The sequence below is a fragment of the Castor canadensis genome, chromosome 11 (assembly GCF_047511655.1).
Source record: "Castor canadensis chromosome 11, mCasCan1.hap1v2, whole genome shotgun sequence".
Lineage (NCBI taxonomy): Eukaryota > Metazoa > Chordata > Mammalia > Rodentia > Castoridae > Castor > Castor canadensis.
Genome location: NC_133396.1, coordinates 113,360,606 through 113,373,383, shown reverse-complemented (window position 1 = coordinate 113,373,383; position 12,778 = coordinate 113,360,606). Strand labels below are relative to the sequence as shown.

The 12,778-nt window shown below is 34.0% G+C and overlaps 1 long non-coding RNA gene across 2 annotated transcripts in view; it reads left to right on the top strand.

Moving 5' to 3' along the window:
- The first annotated feature begins 4,003 nt into the window (after positions 1–4,003).
- LOC141414109 (uncharacterized) overlaps positions 4,004–12,778 on the top strand; it is a 73,151-nt gene continuing 64,376 nt past the window's right edge. For both annotated transcript variants that reach the window (XR_012439198.1, XR_012439199.1), the window contains exon 1: positions 4,004–4,200. This is a non-coding gene — a long non-coding RNA (uncharacterized lncRNA). The remainder of the gene's footprint in view (positions 4,201–12,778) is intronic.

Here is a 12,778-nt window from a genome sequence, read left to right as displayed (position 1 = left end):
CCGTGATAACGATTAATATCATATATTGGCTAGGGAGATCCTACTAGAGGAACTCAACAGAGACATGGAACAGGACATGAGATAATTTTAGAAATCTAAAATGTTTCAGAGGGTGACAAAGGAAACTCAAGTCCATAAAGAATGAAACACCTTAAAACACTATGCTTCCAAAGGAAAGGCTTTTTCGTTTGGTTTCTCTTTCCTACTCATTTATCAATTGAAGGGCAGTCTGCCTCTTAGCATGCTCACTCATTTACACAAACACTAGCTTCCTTCCCTTACAGAGGCTGATGACAGAATTCTGTAATGACAGAGAAAATGAATAACAACTATCAATAGTAATTATCCTACTGTCATAAATCTGAATGGAAAGTGAAAAATTATTTGAGAATGAATCAATAGCATAGAAAGACACAGCAAAGAACCATAGCTGACATTGGAAAGAGAATAGTACATGAAAAAAGAAGAAAACTAGAAAAATAATTCTATTAAGTAAGTTTGAGAAGACTTAGAAGGCTATTTAATACAAAACAAGAGCAGGTTGCGAGAACAGAGTCAATCAAAAAATAAGGAGGAGATTTAGGCAGTTAACACATTAATGGTCTGGTTTCCTGTTCCTAAAACTGAAATAAAAGAAGCAAAGTAGTGTGGTGGAGACTAATACAGAACACACCGGTGGCAGGTAAAGCAAGTGGAGGGAATTTTCAAGAATAAAGGCGAAAATGGCAAGCTATTTGGAGAAGCATAATGCCAAATGAAATTATGAGGCAGTAAGGAATTAAAATTCTAAATTATTGCAAATAAACTTTCAGAACAGGAGCAGTAGTGGAAGCATGCTAGTAATACATTTCTCAAGAGGAATGGGTCGGAGATGCTGAATAATTATGTTTTTTTTTTTAAATAAAATTTACATCTTATTATTAGAAGTATAAAAATAGAAGGTGTAACAGTCAAATCATTTGTGAGAAAAGCAAAAAAACCTTAGGCAAGAGAAGCAGCACAGCCTGGGAAGCAAAGACCACGGCCTCTAGAGACAGACTGCTAGCATCTGAGCCCTGGATTCCAATTCAGAACTTATAGGGCCTTGGATGAGGGACTGAACCTTATTAAGCTTCAGTTTCGTGAATCCCAAAGGCATTTTGAATATTAAGTAAGTTAAAACCCCCAAAGTACTCAGAATATAGTTTGGTACATGATGAAATATTCACAAATGTCAGCTATTAATTAAAACTATGAATGGTGGGGAAAATAATAACAAACAACATTTTTGTTTTCGTTTTGTGATGGTGTGGGTTGGGGAACAGAGCCATGCTATGTTGCCCGGCTTGGCCTTAAACTCCTGGGCTTATGTAATCCTTCTGCCTCAGCCTCCTTAGTGCTGGGACTATAAACATGAGCCACTGTGCCCTGCAGTAATAAACAACTTTAAATGACAGGGGTAAATACAGACACATCAGTAATCACAACAAATCTGAATGAGTTAAATTTTTATCTTAAAATACAGAGTCCTAATGTGAATAAGGATGTAAAAACCAGATATATACTGCTTACTAGAGATCTACCTACAACAAAATGTTAGCAAAAAACTTGAAAATGGATAAAATCATAAACCAGGCAATTGCTAAAATTGTTAATAATAGACAAAATAAAACTCACATGAAAAACATTAAATGAGTTAAATATAAATGTCATGGGGAAATGCACATTCGTTCACTTATTAACATCTATATTTATTTGTCAAAAGTCTGCAATGTGCCAGGCATTCTAAGAGAACTGGGATTATCACATTAGGCAGACACATTTGATGCCTTCAAGGAATTTTATCGTGGTGAGAGGAATCTCACGGATGTGAGGCATAGTTGAAGTGGTCAGAGGTATGAGTAATCATCATGCAAGTGAAGGAGAGTGAGAGGGTGTGCTTTCTATTTTAGTAGGACAGGAGGGAATGCCTCTTAGGGAGGGATCTGAATGGAGTGAGCAAGTCAATGACACGTGGGTGTCAGGATGGGCAGGGAAAGGTTCCTAGGCAGAGAGTACAGCATGATGTGTTCTCCGTACACGATGTGTACATGGTACAAAGGCCCTGAATCAAGAGCAAGTCGCCATGATAGCATCAAATAGACAGGATTGCAAGGAGAAATCCAGAAACACAGTAGTGGTGTTACTTTACTACTGATAAATTAAATAGTCATAGCACAGGATGTACATTCAAAAGTTGAATTAGCAATGTTGGTTAAATATATGTATAAAACTTGATAGCCAAGAAACAGGAAAACTATCTTTTTCTAATCAATATAGAATACTTTTAAAAAATTAGTCCCTTATCAGTCACAAAGAAGAATAATAAATTCTATGAATGTAAACAATAAATGGATAAATCTCTGACTATAATTCAGTGAAATTCAAAATATTGAACAGCCAACTATGGTATTTGTTTACAAATTTGTAAGATACTTTTCTAAACAAAACTAAGGTTAAAGAAGAATTTACATTAGAATTACAATTAGTTTAGGAATATAAACAAATGAAATTACTATATATAAGATATCTGGCAGTACTCAAATGTAAATCAATGCTCCAGTGACTATGTATTAAGTACATTTATTTAGACAAATAAGAAAGAATGGAAATAAGGCAATTAAGTTCAATTAAAAATGTAAAATAAAAACAATAAATAAAGTTATGGGAAGCAAGTGAGGATGATTGATAAAAAATAAGAAATTAATGGAATATATAATAAAATTAATAAAAGTAATTAAACCTTAAAGTAAACTTTTGCTTTTTTCTTGAAGGAGATCAATTAAATAGATACATATTTATCTATTTAAAGTTGAAAGAATTCCACAAATCACATTCTTAGTCAGCAAAAGGGAAAATAATTCCAGTTATAAAACATTTTTATTTAAAGATATACTTGTTAATTTCAAATCATTGAATTTTGAATATAAATGGCATTGATGACTTTCTAGAAAGCATAAATTAAGTAAACTGACTCCAGAAGATGCCTAAAACTTGAACAATAATTGTAAGAAGTTAAAATGATTGTGAAAGACCAGCCCCTCTCTGTCCTACAGAAAAGGTCAGGGTGATTTTCCTGGGAAATTCTATCACAGTTCAAGAAGCATAATTTTTGTTACTTAGTCTTTCAGAGCATAGGAAAATATGGAATACTTTCCAACTCATGTTTAAAGATTAGCTTAATCTCACACTAAAATTGAATAAGGCAAGTATAGAAAAGCTTACGTAGCTTATGGCCATAAATATAAAAATCCTAACTATATGCAAATAAAATCCATCAGCTTGTAAAATGAACAATATATCATGTAAGAATTGTTCGGCACAGGAAATCTCTGAATGAAAATTTCATTTTCCATTAAAAGAGAAAAAGTACATGACGATTTTATTAGAGACCCCAGTGCCTGCCTAATAAATCTTCCTAGTAAGAATAGAAAGATATCTTCAGTTTGATAAAGGATGTACCAGGAAACTACTGCAAATATCAGCCTAAATAGTGAACTCTTAGTTTCATTACTTATGGAACTTTTTAGTTTTCAGTCACAGTAGAAATGGGACAGTGGTTGAGAGGCCACCAAAATGACATTTATCAAGAGATAACCTGTTGATTGAAGAAAGAGAAAACCATTAAGTATTTTCATATAATGTGCATAACTTTCAAATGAGACTTGTGCATACTTTTTAACCAAAGTAATAGGTATATTTTGTGACATTGTTAAAAATTCTCCCTTCTAAGGAAAGAAAACTATTCTTAGGCAGTATGCAATTTTCTTTTGCATAATTGTAATTTTCTAGATACATTTTTTATAGAACATAGCTCATAGAGCAAGAATGACACTGAATGAAAAAATTAATAGTTGGCTTGAAGTGAGTGTTTTATTGCAGGAAATGAGTCAAATACATTGTTATAGTTCGAATCTTGAATGTCCTCCAAAGGGCCATGTGTTAAAGGCTTGGTCCCCAGGGGGTACTACTGAGAAGGATGGAACCTTTAAGAGGTAAGGCAAAAGCAATTGTGGGACCCCAGACACCCCTCCCTTCTCTCCTCCTCCTCCTTTTTATTTTGCTTCCTGGCCACAGGGTGAATGCTTTCATTCTGCACATGCTCTTAGCAAGGTGTGCTGCCTTTCTATAGGCCTAAAGCAACAATCAGGGGAAACTGATTATGGACTGAGCCTCTAAACTGTGAGTCAAAAATAAATCTTCTCTCTCTCTCTTTCTGGGGTTTGGACTCAGGGATTTGTACTTGCAAAGCAGGTGCTTAGCCATGCTTCCCATTCATTTTGCTGTGGTTATTTTGGAGATGGGGGGCTTTGCAAAATAACCTGGGCTGGCCTCCAACCATTAACCTCCCTATCTCAGCCTCCCAAGTAACTACAATTATAAGCCTGAGCCTCCGGCATCTGGCAGAACATTATTCTTTATAAGTTGATTATCTCAAGTATTTTGTTACAGTGGTGAAAGCTTACTAGCACATGCATCATTAGATGTTTTGTGGGGCTTTATGTAATATGGAAACTATGAATATTGACACTGACTATGGGGCCCAGAGCCTAACTTAATCATGTTACACATCCACAAACTTGTATTGAGAACTAAAAACAAGTCAAAGTCTGTAAGGGAAAGTTTGGAAATTAACATAAACTTTCAGAAATCTAAGAATTTTTTGACCTATAATTAAAATTATATTAAATTTCTTCCACTGACCTGACTCATGGGATTATCTGAATCTCTAGTCTCTCTATAAAACATACCTTCTGAAGCCCAAGACTAGTAGTTTGTTATTGCAAGATTTCCTCTCCTTGGTGCTCTCATGAAACAAAATCAATGCTTCCCAAACATGTTTGTGTCTTTTGTAATTGTTATTGAAATTGGTAATATGATTAAATAATATGTAAATCAAGTACAAACAATAACATACAACAGAATTATTTTCCCTGTGAGCATAGTTGGGTTTGGAAATCTTAATGAGGGTTGGCAGATACTATGTACCTTGTACATTGTCAAAGTTAGAGACATGTCAATTTGAGAATCATGCAGATGATTTATGATTTGGATTACTTTATTTTGCCTTTAGTTTGTTCTTTCTTTTTTTTTTTGAGAAGTTCTTCCTCACTCCTACATCACAAAGATACACTCCTAAACAGAAATGATTACATAAATTGTCAGCTGAGTACAAGTGAAAAATGCAGGGTCTTTTATTAAAAATTAGTAAGAATTTCACGATGGCAACAATAAACATTCTACCAGACACTGGGCCCTTATGAGCATTGGGCTTTGTACGAGTCCCATCGCACCAAGCTGGCTCTATTCCTGTACCATCTTCTACGAAAATAATTGTTTTACTTTTCACACTTTAGGTTTTAATCCACCTAGAGACTACATTGTTCAAGGTAATTGTTTTGGAAGTACTAGGGTTTGAACTCAGAAGCCTCTGCTTGGTAGGCAAACACTCAACCATTTGATCCACAGCTTCAGTCAGACAAGGGGATTTGTGAGTCAGTTTTCTCCAAGTCATTAGCTAAATAGTCTGTTCTTTACTTACTGTTTTACATTGCCATCCTTATCATGCATTAAGTTTTACATGACATCTCCTTGAGGTTCTATTCAGTTCCTCTGAGGGGTATGTGTGTGTGTGTTAAATTACTTTACCTAGTTTTTTTGTTCTCTGAAGTTGCCTTTGCTATTCATGGGCCTTTATTCTTCATAGACAATTTTAGCATAAGTTTATTAAATACCTTTCAAAAACTCCAACAGATATTGCAATGAGGACTTGAATTTGTAGATTAATTAGGGGAAGAATTGATACATTTACAATCTTCATTTGTACAAGAACATGGGCTGTCCATTCATACGATTTTTTCTGTACATACTTTGAGTGTTGACATTTTCTCTAGAGACTGAGTGTGCTTTTGGTTAAGTTATAGTTAGATATTTTATTAGTTTTTGTAAATGTCATATTATTTAACAAATATATTTTTTAACACATTATTATTAGTTTGGAGAAATGTTACTGATTTTAAAAGGCCATACTTGCATCCCAAATTCTTTTATTAGTTTTAGGAATTAAGCTATATTTTTCTTCTATATAGATGGTCCCCAGTGCAAAATGCAAATTCAGGCCCTTTCAAAAAGTAGGAAAAGGAAAAGGGCTTTTAAGCTACTAAAATACACAATTTTAAAAAGTGGGCTTTCTCTCTTGGTTTGTCATTTCATGTTTGCTATTAAACGTTGAAAAGTAAAACTTAAAAATTTCAATTGTTAGCAAGTATTTTTACCATTCATCTTTTTATGGTGCTAAACCAGTTTTAAATGTAATCATAAGGGCATTTAACTTGGATTTGGAATTGTGCCATTTATGCTGATCATGCACATATGACCAGAACTGGGCTGCAAAAGTTTTGCTCCTTGCTAGGTGTGGAGCACACTCTCCTGATACCCTACCCTCTGCTTTCTAGTGAGTGAGGAAGGACTGAAAGGGAAAAGAACCATGAGCTGGCTCCCCATCTTTCACTTTTGCTGTGACATGCTCATCAGGGGTTCGGATGATACAGGGAAGGAACATGGGTGAGAAAGTATATGTTTCCTTGGTCATGTGTGTTTCTTAGAGCATCATTCCCTTCTCTCTGCATTTGAAGGAAGTTCTGGTTTGAACCAAAAGCATGTTCTTTCCAGGCCGTCAGGACCTCATCTTTTCATAGATGTAACACACTTACCTTTCACTTGCTTTGAGCATTGCTCAATCCCATGCATCCCAGACCACCCAAACTCTCTGCTCATGAGGCACTTGACCTTTGGTATGTAAATGGAGTGACAGGAAGACAGGAAGCATATTGCATGTCTCTTTTCTGCTCATGGACAGGCTCCATTGACTTCTCAGACTTCATTTATAAAGCACAATTAAAAAATAAAATGATCGCAAAATAAAATGATTGCCATAATGGCAAGAGCTTAGAGCCCTGTGTGACTGCAAAGGTGGCATGCCTATGAAGTCGACTTCTGCAAACAATGACTGCGACTTCTGACAATTGCATCTCTTTGTTCTGATCTTAATACCTTTATTTATTTTTTATTATAAAATTTACCATTAATAAAATTTCATATTTAATCAGTAACAAATATCTGATAATAGTAGCAATGATAGTTGTCATTCTATTCTTATTTCTGTTTAAATGTATCTTACATTTTGGTATAAAATAACATTTTTGCAATATTTCAGCTATACAACCTTTACAAATCTAACTTGTTGAGATTTTTAATAATAAACTTATGGTAAGTTTTTGTTGAGAAACTCACCCTGCCTCTGGGAGGTAAATTTTACTTAATCCTGAGGTAATTAAAAATATCTGTATAACTCAATTCAGTGGGATATATATGTATATTAATACTTTATTTTGGATTTTTGTGTCTATATCCAAAGTGAAATAGGCTTATGCTTTTCTTCATTCAAGGTTGCAATCAAGACTTACTTCATAAATAAGCTGCAAGCTGTTTTTCTAACTTCTGGAAAACTTACATAACACAGGAATAAATTGCCCATTGGCGATTTGTTAGGACTCACCTGAACAGATGTCTGCATGTGAGGGTGTTTTGGAGAAGTCTTTAATTGTCATTTAATTGTCTTTAGTGGTTTAAACTGTTTATATTTTTCATTTTTCTCTTCTCAATTTTACCATGCTATATTTTCCAGAAATTTATTAAGATGTATGCATAATGCTTCTTAAGTATTAAAGATCTGTCTACTTCTTTCAAAGAATCAACTTGATTTCATCAATCAACTCCTTTATTTTCCTTTCATTCTTTCACCAATTTATTTAATTCTTTCTTTTTCTTTATTTTGATTAAATGATTCAGTAATGTGTGTTCAACTTTTCATTTTTTGATAATTTGCATATAGGGCTACAGATTTATCTTTCAGTGCTTTTCTGTGTTTCTTACATAGTGTTCTCAGTGTTGATAAGTTCTGCATTTTATAATTTCTGTAATGTGGTAATTATTACTATTTCCAGGTCTCTTTTTCTGACTTCATGATAAAATTACATTTCTTCAGATTCTTTGAAGTTAGTCATGTGACTACAGAGTTTTGAACAGAATTAACATAACTTCTGGAAGAAACTTTAAGTGACTGTATAAATCAACATAATCTCTGCATCCTGTCACAGCAGTTGAGGAAGCAGAGGATCAGACCTTCTAAACCTGCTCTCTGGCTGCTGATGGCTTAGGGAATTGACCCTTGCCAGCCATGATGGGCACGTCATGGATGAGACCAAGACTTGGCACCTACTTGTTGCAGCGTCATAGCCTACTTTATTATGACTGAAAAAGTGTATGATTTTCTTTTTATCTCAAGGATTATTTAGTAATATGTTGTATAACTGTTGGGCAAATGGATTGTTTCATTTATTGACTATGGTTTTAAAATTCAGTCTGATTCTTGTTCTTTGATATAATATTATTATTTTACATTTTAGTAGATGGTATGTTTTCATAAATGCTCCAGGTGTGCTCCCTGTTTATTGGGAGTAGAAATTTATTTATACATAGTATATGTAATGTATATATAGTGTGTGTGTGTAGTTTAATGTATATATATATATATATATATATACACACACACACGTACGTGCACATACGTAATACCTCAAGTTTATTGCATGCATTTTTCAGGTCTTCCATGTGCTTAATTTTTGTCTGATGGAGTCATCAAATTTTGAGAGATGCGTCATCAAATTCTGATATATATATATGTATGTATTAGTTGTATTACCCTGTTCTATTGCTTCTTTTTTACATTTTTATTAGCATATAATAGTTGTACAGGGGGAATTGTTGTGATATTTACATATGTGCTCACAGTGTATCTTAATTAGATTTATCCTACCCCATTCTTTTTGGTACGCCTTTCCCCCCTTTTTTTGTTCTGTTTTTGTTGTTTGAGATAGACTCTCCCTACATAGCTCAGGGTGACCTCAAACTTTTGATCCTCCTGCCTCAGCCCTCCTAGTAATGGGATTACAGGTGTGAGGCTACATGCCCATCTGAAATGACAGTTCTTAAGATACATTTTTATGTTTATTTTCTCTATAAAATTTTAAAGCTTATTGATCTTTATATCTATATGTATACTTATATCTAATAAGGCAAGTGTGTTAACATGTCTCATCTATCCTAGGAAAGCTCTCTTCCCTCACTTTATTATATTAATTTGTCTAAACTTTTAGCTTTGAATGTTAGTGATTTAATCTCTCTTTTCCTTGCTTTTTTTTACATTTTGCTATTTAAACAAAGTATTTGGTAACCTTTAACTCCTTTATCTCTTACAACATTCTCTGACTTATATATCTTAATTTTATCATTTTATGTTATAATTTCTTTTAAGTATGAATTTATATAAAATTCTTTGGAAGTCTGTAGCCTAAGAATCTTTTTATTAGCTTCATTGTAGTTAGACATTTTTTCTTTTCTTTTTTTTTTTTCGGTAGTACTGGGGTCTGAACTCAGGTCCAGCCCTAGTCCTCATTTTAAATGTTGATAGTTCTGAACACAAAATTTAAAATTCTGGAGTATGTTCCTTAAAAAATTCTACTTGCATCCATGTCACTGACAAGTTATATAACATAAATGTGTTTCTCTGCCCGGTGTAGATTGTTTTTCTTACTTTTGAAAACATTTTGAATAGTCTTTTTATCTCTGATATTCTTAAATTCTGTGATAATCTATTTAGGTATTCAATAAATATGTTTTAGTTTTTCCTATGAATATATTTTTATTTATTTTTTTGCAGTGCTGGGGATCAAACCCAGAGTCTTGAGTATGCTACGCAAAGCACTCTACCACTGAGCCATATCCCAACCCAGATCTTCATTATTGCTTCTTTTACTGTCATCCCAGAGTGCATTTCAATGTGAACATTCAGGTGTCTAATTAACCCCAAAGCATTATCCATTCTATTATTTATTCCATCTATCTGAATATGTATTTCATCTGTTATATTTTTAGTATTTCCCTTTGGTTCTTGTTGTGACTTGTATACTAATAACTTTATGTCTTGGTGTATTTTATCATGTTTTTTTTACATTATTGGTATGTCCATCCCAATTATTCTATTTTAGAAGTTACTGATTTTTTGTTTTATCGTGGACACATTCTTCAGGGAAATATATCAGTCTTCAAGCTGTGTCACCTACACAAACAGGTAGCATGCTTCACAGAAGGGCTGAGGGTTAAGTCCTGGAATGTTTCTCCTTGTAATTCAAAGAGAAGGAAGGTACAGGCATGTTTGGAGAGCTCTGGGCACCATCAGCCCTTACCAATTATCTCCATTGGCTTCCACAATAGCAAGCCAACCCTCTGTGTCTGGATTTGTCTTCCATCATTCATCGAGTGACTTTATAATTTACCATGGTTGGTGGCCAGATGGGGAAGAGGTAGGAGTGAATGCTTAATAGTCAAGCTTCACCTGTTTTTCATCAGCTTCTCACACAGCTGGGCTTTTAACCTCCCCTGATAGTGCCTTCACAAGTGGCCAGGATTGCCATTGCTAATTTGTTTTTTGCCACAAGTCATCCAGTGTTTGTCCCAGGCAAGAGAAGGGCTTAAAAACCGTCTGAAAATCAGCCTCTCACAGCTGCTATCTACAACTCTGCACTGGAAGCTGTGGCCACCAGCTCTATACCACACACCAGTTGCAAATCAACTTTGTTTCTCCCCAGAGTTTTCAGGTTTTGTTTGTTTAAGTTTCTTGAGAGCCATGCTTCCTTTTGACAGCTGAAGTTTTCCCACAGTTGATAAGAAGAGAGACAGACAGGAAGCCATGCTAATTTGCCATCTTCTTAGTAATTAAAGAGCATTCACTACTTATCTGATAATTTGCTATATTTTGAATTGATCCTCTATGTATTCTCTATTTTCTTTCACTGAATTTTTATTTATTTGCTTGTTTATATATTTATTTTTTGAGATAACTTCTCACTAGGTCACCTAGGCTGGCCTCCCAAGTGCTGGGATTGCAGATGTGTACTACCATGCCTATCTGTCAATAAACATTTTAAATTGAAGTAAAATACATAACATAAAATTTACCAGTTTCTCCATTTTGTATGTAGTTTTGTGGCATTAAGTACATTTCTATTGGCATGCAATCTTTCTATGAATTTTTGCTATATGTATCTTGAGAAGGTTTCTTAAACTTAATGTGTCAACTCTTCAAAATTGTTTTAATTGTAATAACCATGTATTTCACTTCTAAGATTTAAATTTAAGCATTCTAGTCTTGTTTAATGGACCCACCATCTTCTCAGCCCTGTCTGAATAAGTAATTGGAGATTATCTCTTAATGTATGTATTTTTATTTGCTCTGGATTGCCTTACTTCCTCCTGTTGTTCTTGTGTGTTGTTTTTTTTTTTGTGTGTGTGTCTTTTGTGATGATTGTTCTCTTCATTACTTTGTAGTTTTTGTTCATATATCTGTTCATTATATGTTAAAACAGAGAAATGAATAATTTGAAAAAGTCCAATTGATTTAAAACAATGACAGGAAGGGGAGAGAACAGAGCATAAAGGAGACAGTTCAAGTTCAAATAGAAAATCAATAGTACTGTCATGTGTATAATCTCAAATAAATCAGTAATTATATTAAATATAAATGGAATAAATGCCCCAAATAAAAGACTAAAATTTTATAGTAGATATGAAAACCAGCTATGTTTTGCTTACAAGCAATTCATTTTAAATATAAGGGCAGAAGTTAGAAATATTGAAAAAGGTGTCTAATTCAAACACTGACAACTTAGAGTTAAAAGTAAGACATATTTTGAACCTCAATCGCATCAACATTTTCTGTGGGCAAATGACAATGGCATTATCAAGTTCTGTGCTTGGCAAAGAGAACTGAAGTACACAGAAAGAAAACTTAATCTCTGTTTCCCCTCTCTATGAATCTCAGGTAAATAAATAGACTTCTTGTTGGTTTTAACCAGCCTTCCTGCCTAGTATTTTCTTTATATGTAAAAGGCTTTTTTGTTTGTTTATGTTACAGATTTTTATTTTTATTTTTTTATTGTTGCACTGGGGGTACATTGTGGCATTTACAAAAGTTCTTACAATATATCATAGTTGAATTCACCTCCTCCATCATTCTCCTTTATCCTCCCTGCCCCATTCCTGGAATAGTTTCAACAGGTCTCATTTTTCCATGTACATTCATGTGTACATAGTATTTCTACCACGTTCACACACCCTTATACTCTTTCCTTGTATCCTCCCCACTCCCAATGGTATCAACCCCATAGGCAAGACCTGTTTTGTCTTCCTGTTCTCCATCTTGTTTGTTTAAGATAGCTAATGTTTCATTGTGACATTTCCAAGCATATATGTATTATAACCTGAATGGGTTCACCCCCTCTGTTTTTCTCCTTTCTACCTTAGTTCCCTTGTTACGGTGATTTCAACAGGTTTAAAAGTTCTATATTCATTCTTGTATAGGAAGTACATTGACCATATTCACCTTTCACTTCCTTCTTTTACCCACCATCTGCCCTCTCTCATATAATAGTTTTGGGGTACAAATGCATATTTGTACCAACTTTTGCATGTAAAGAAGAAAACAGCCAAGAGTAAAACTGTTTTAAGAAAGTGTGAGAGAGTCTAGAATTATTGTCCACTGAAGTAAACAAATGTTGATTAGAGATGAGGCCCAGTATTTGGTCACATTGGCTTCTAATGTTTTTTCCCTAATGCTTAGATATTTTGCCCTCTGAAACCA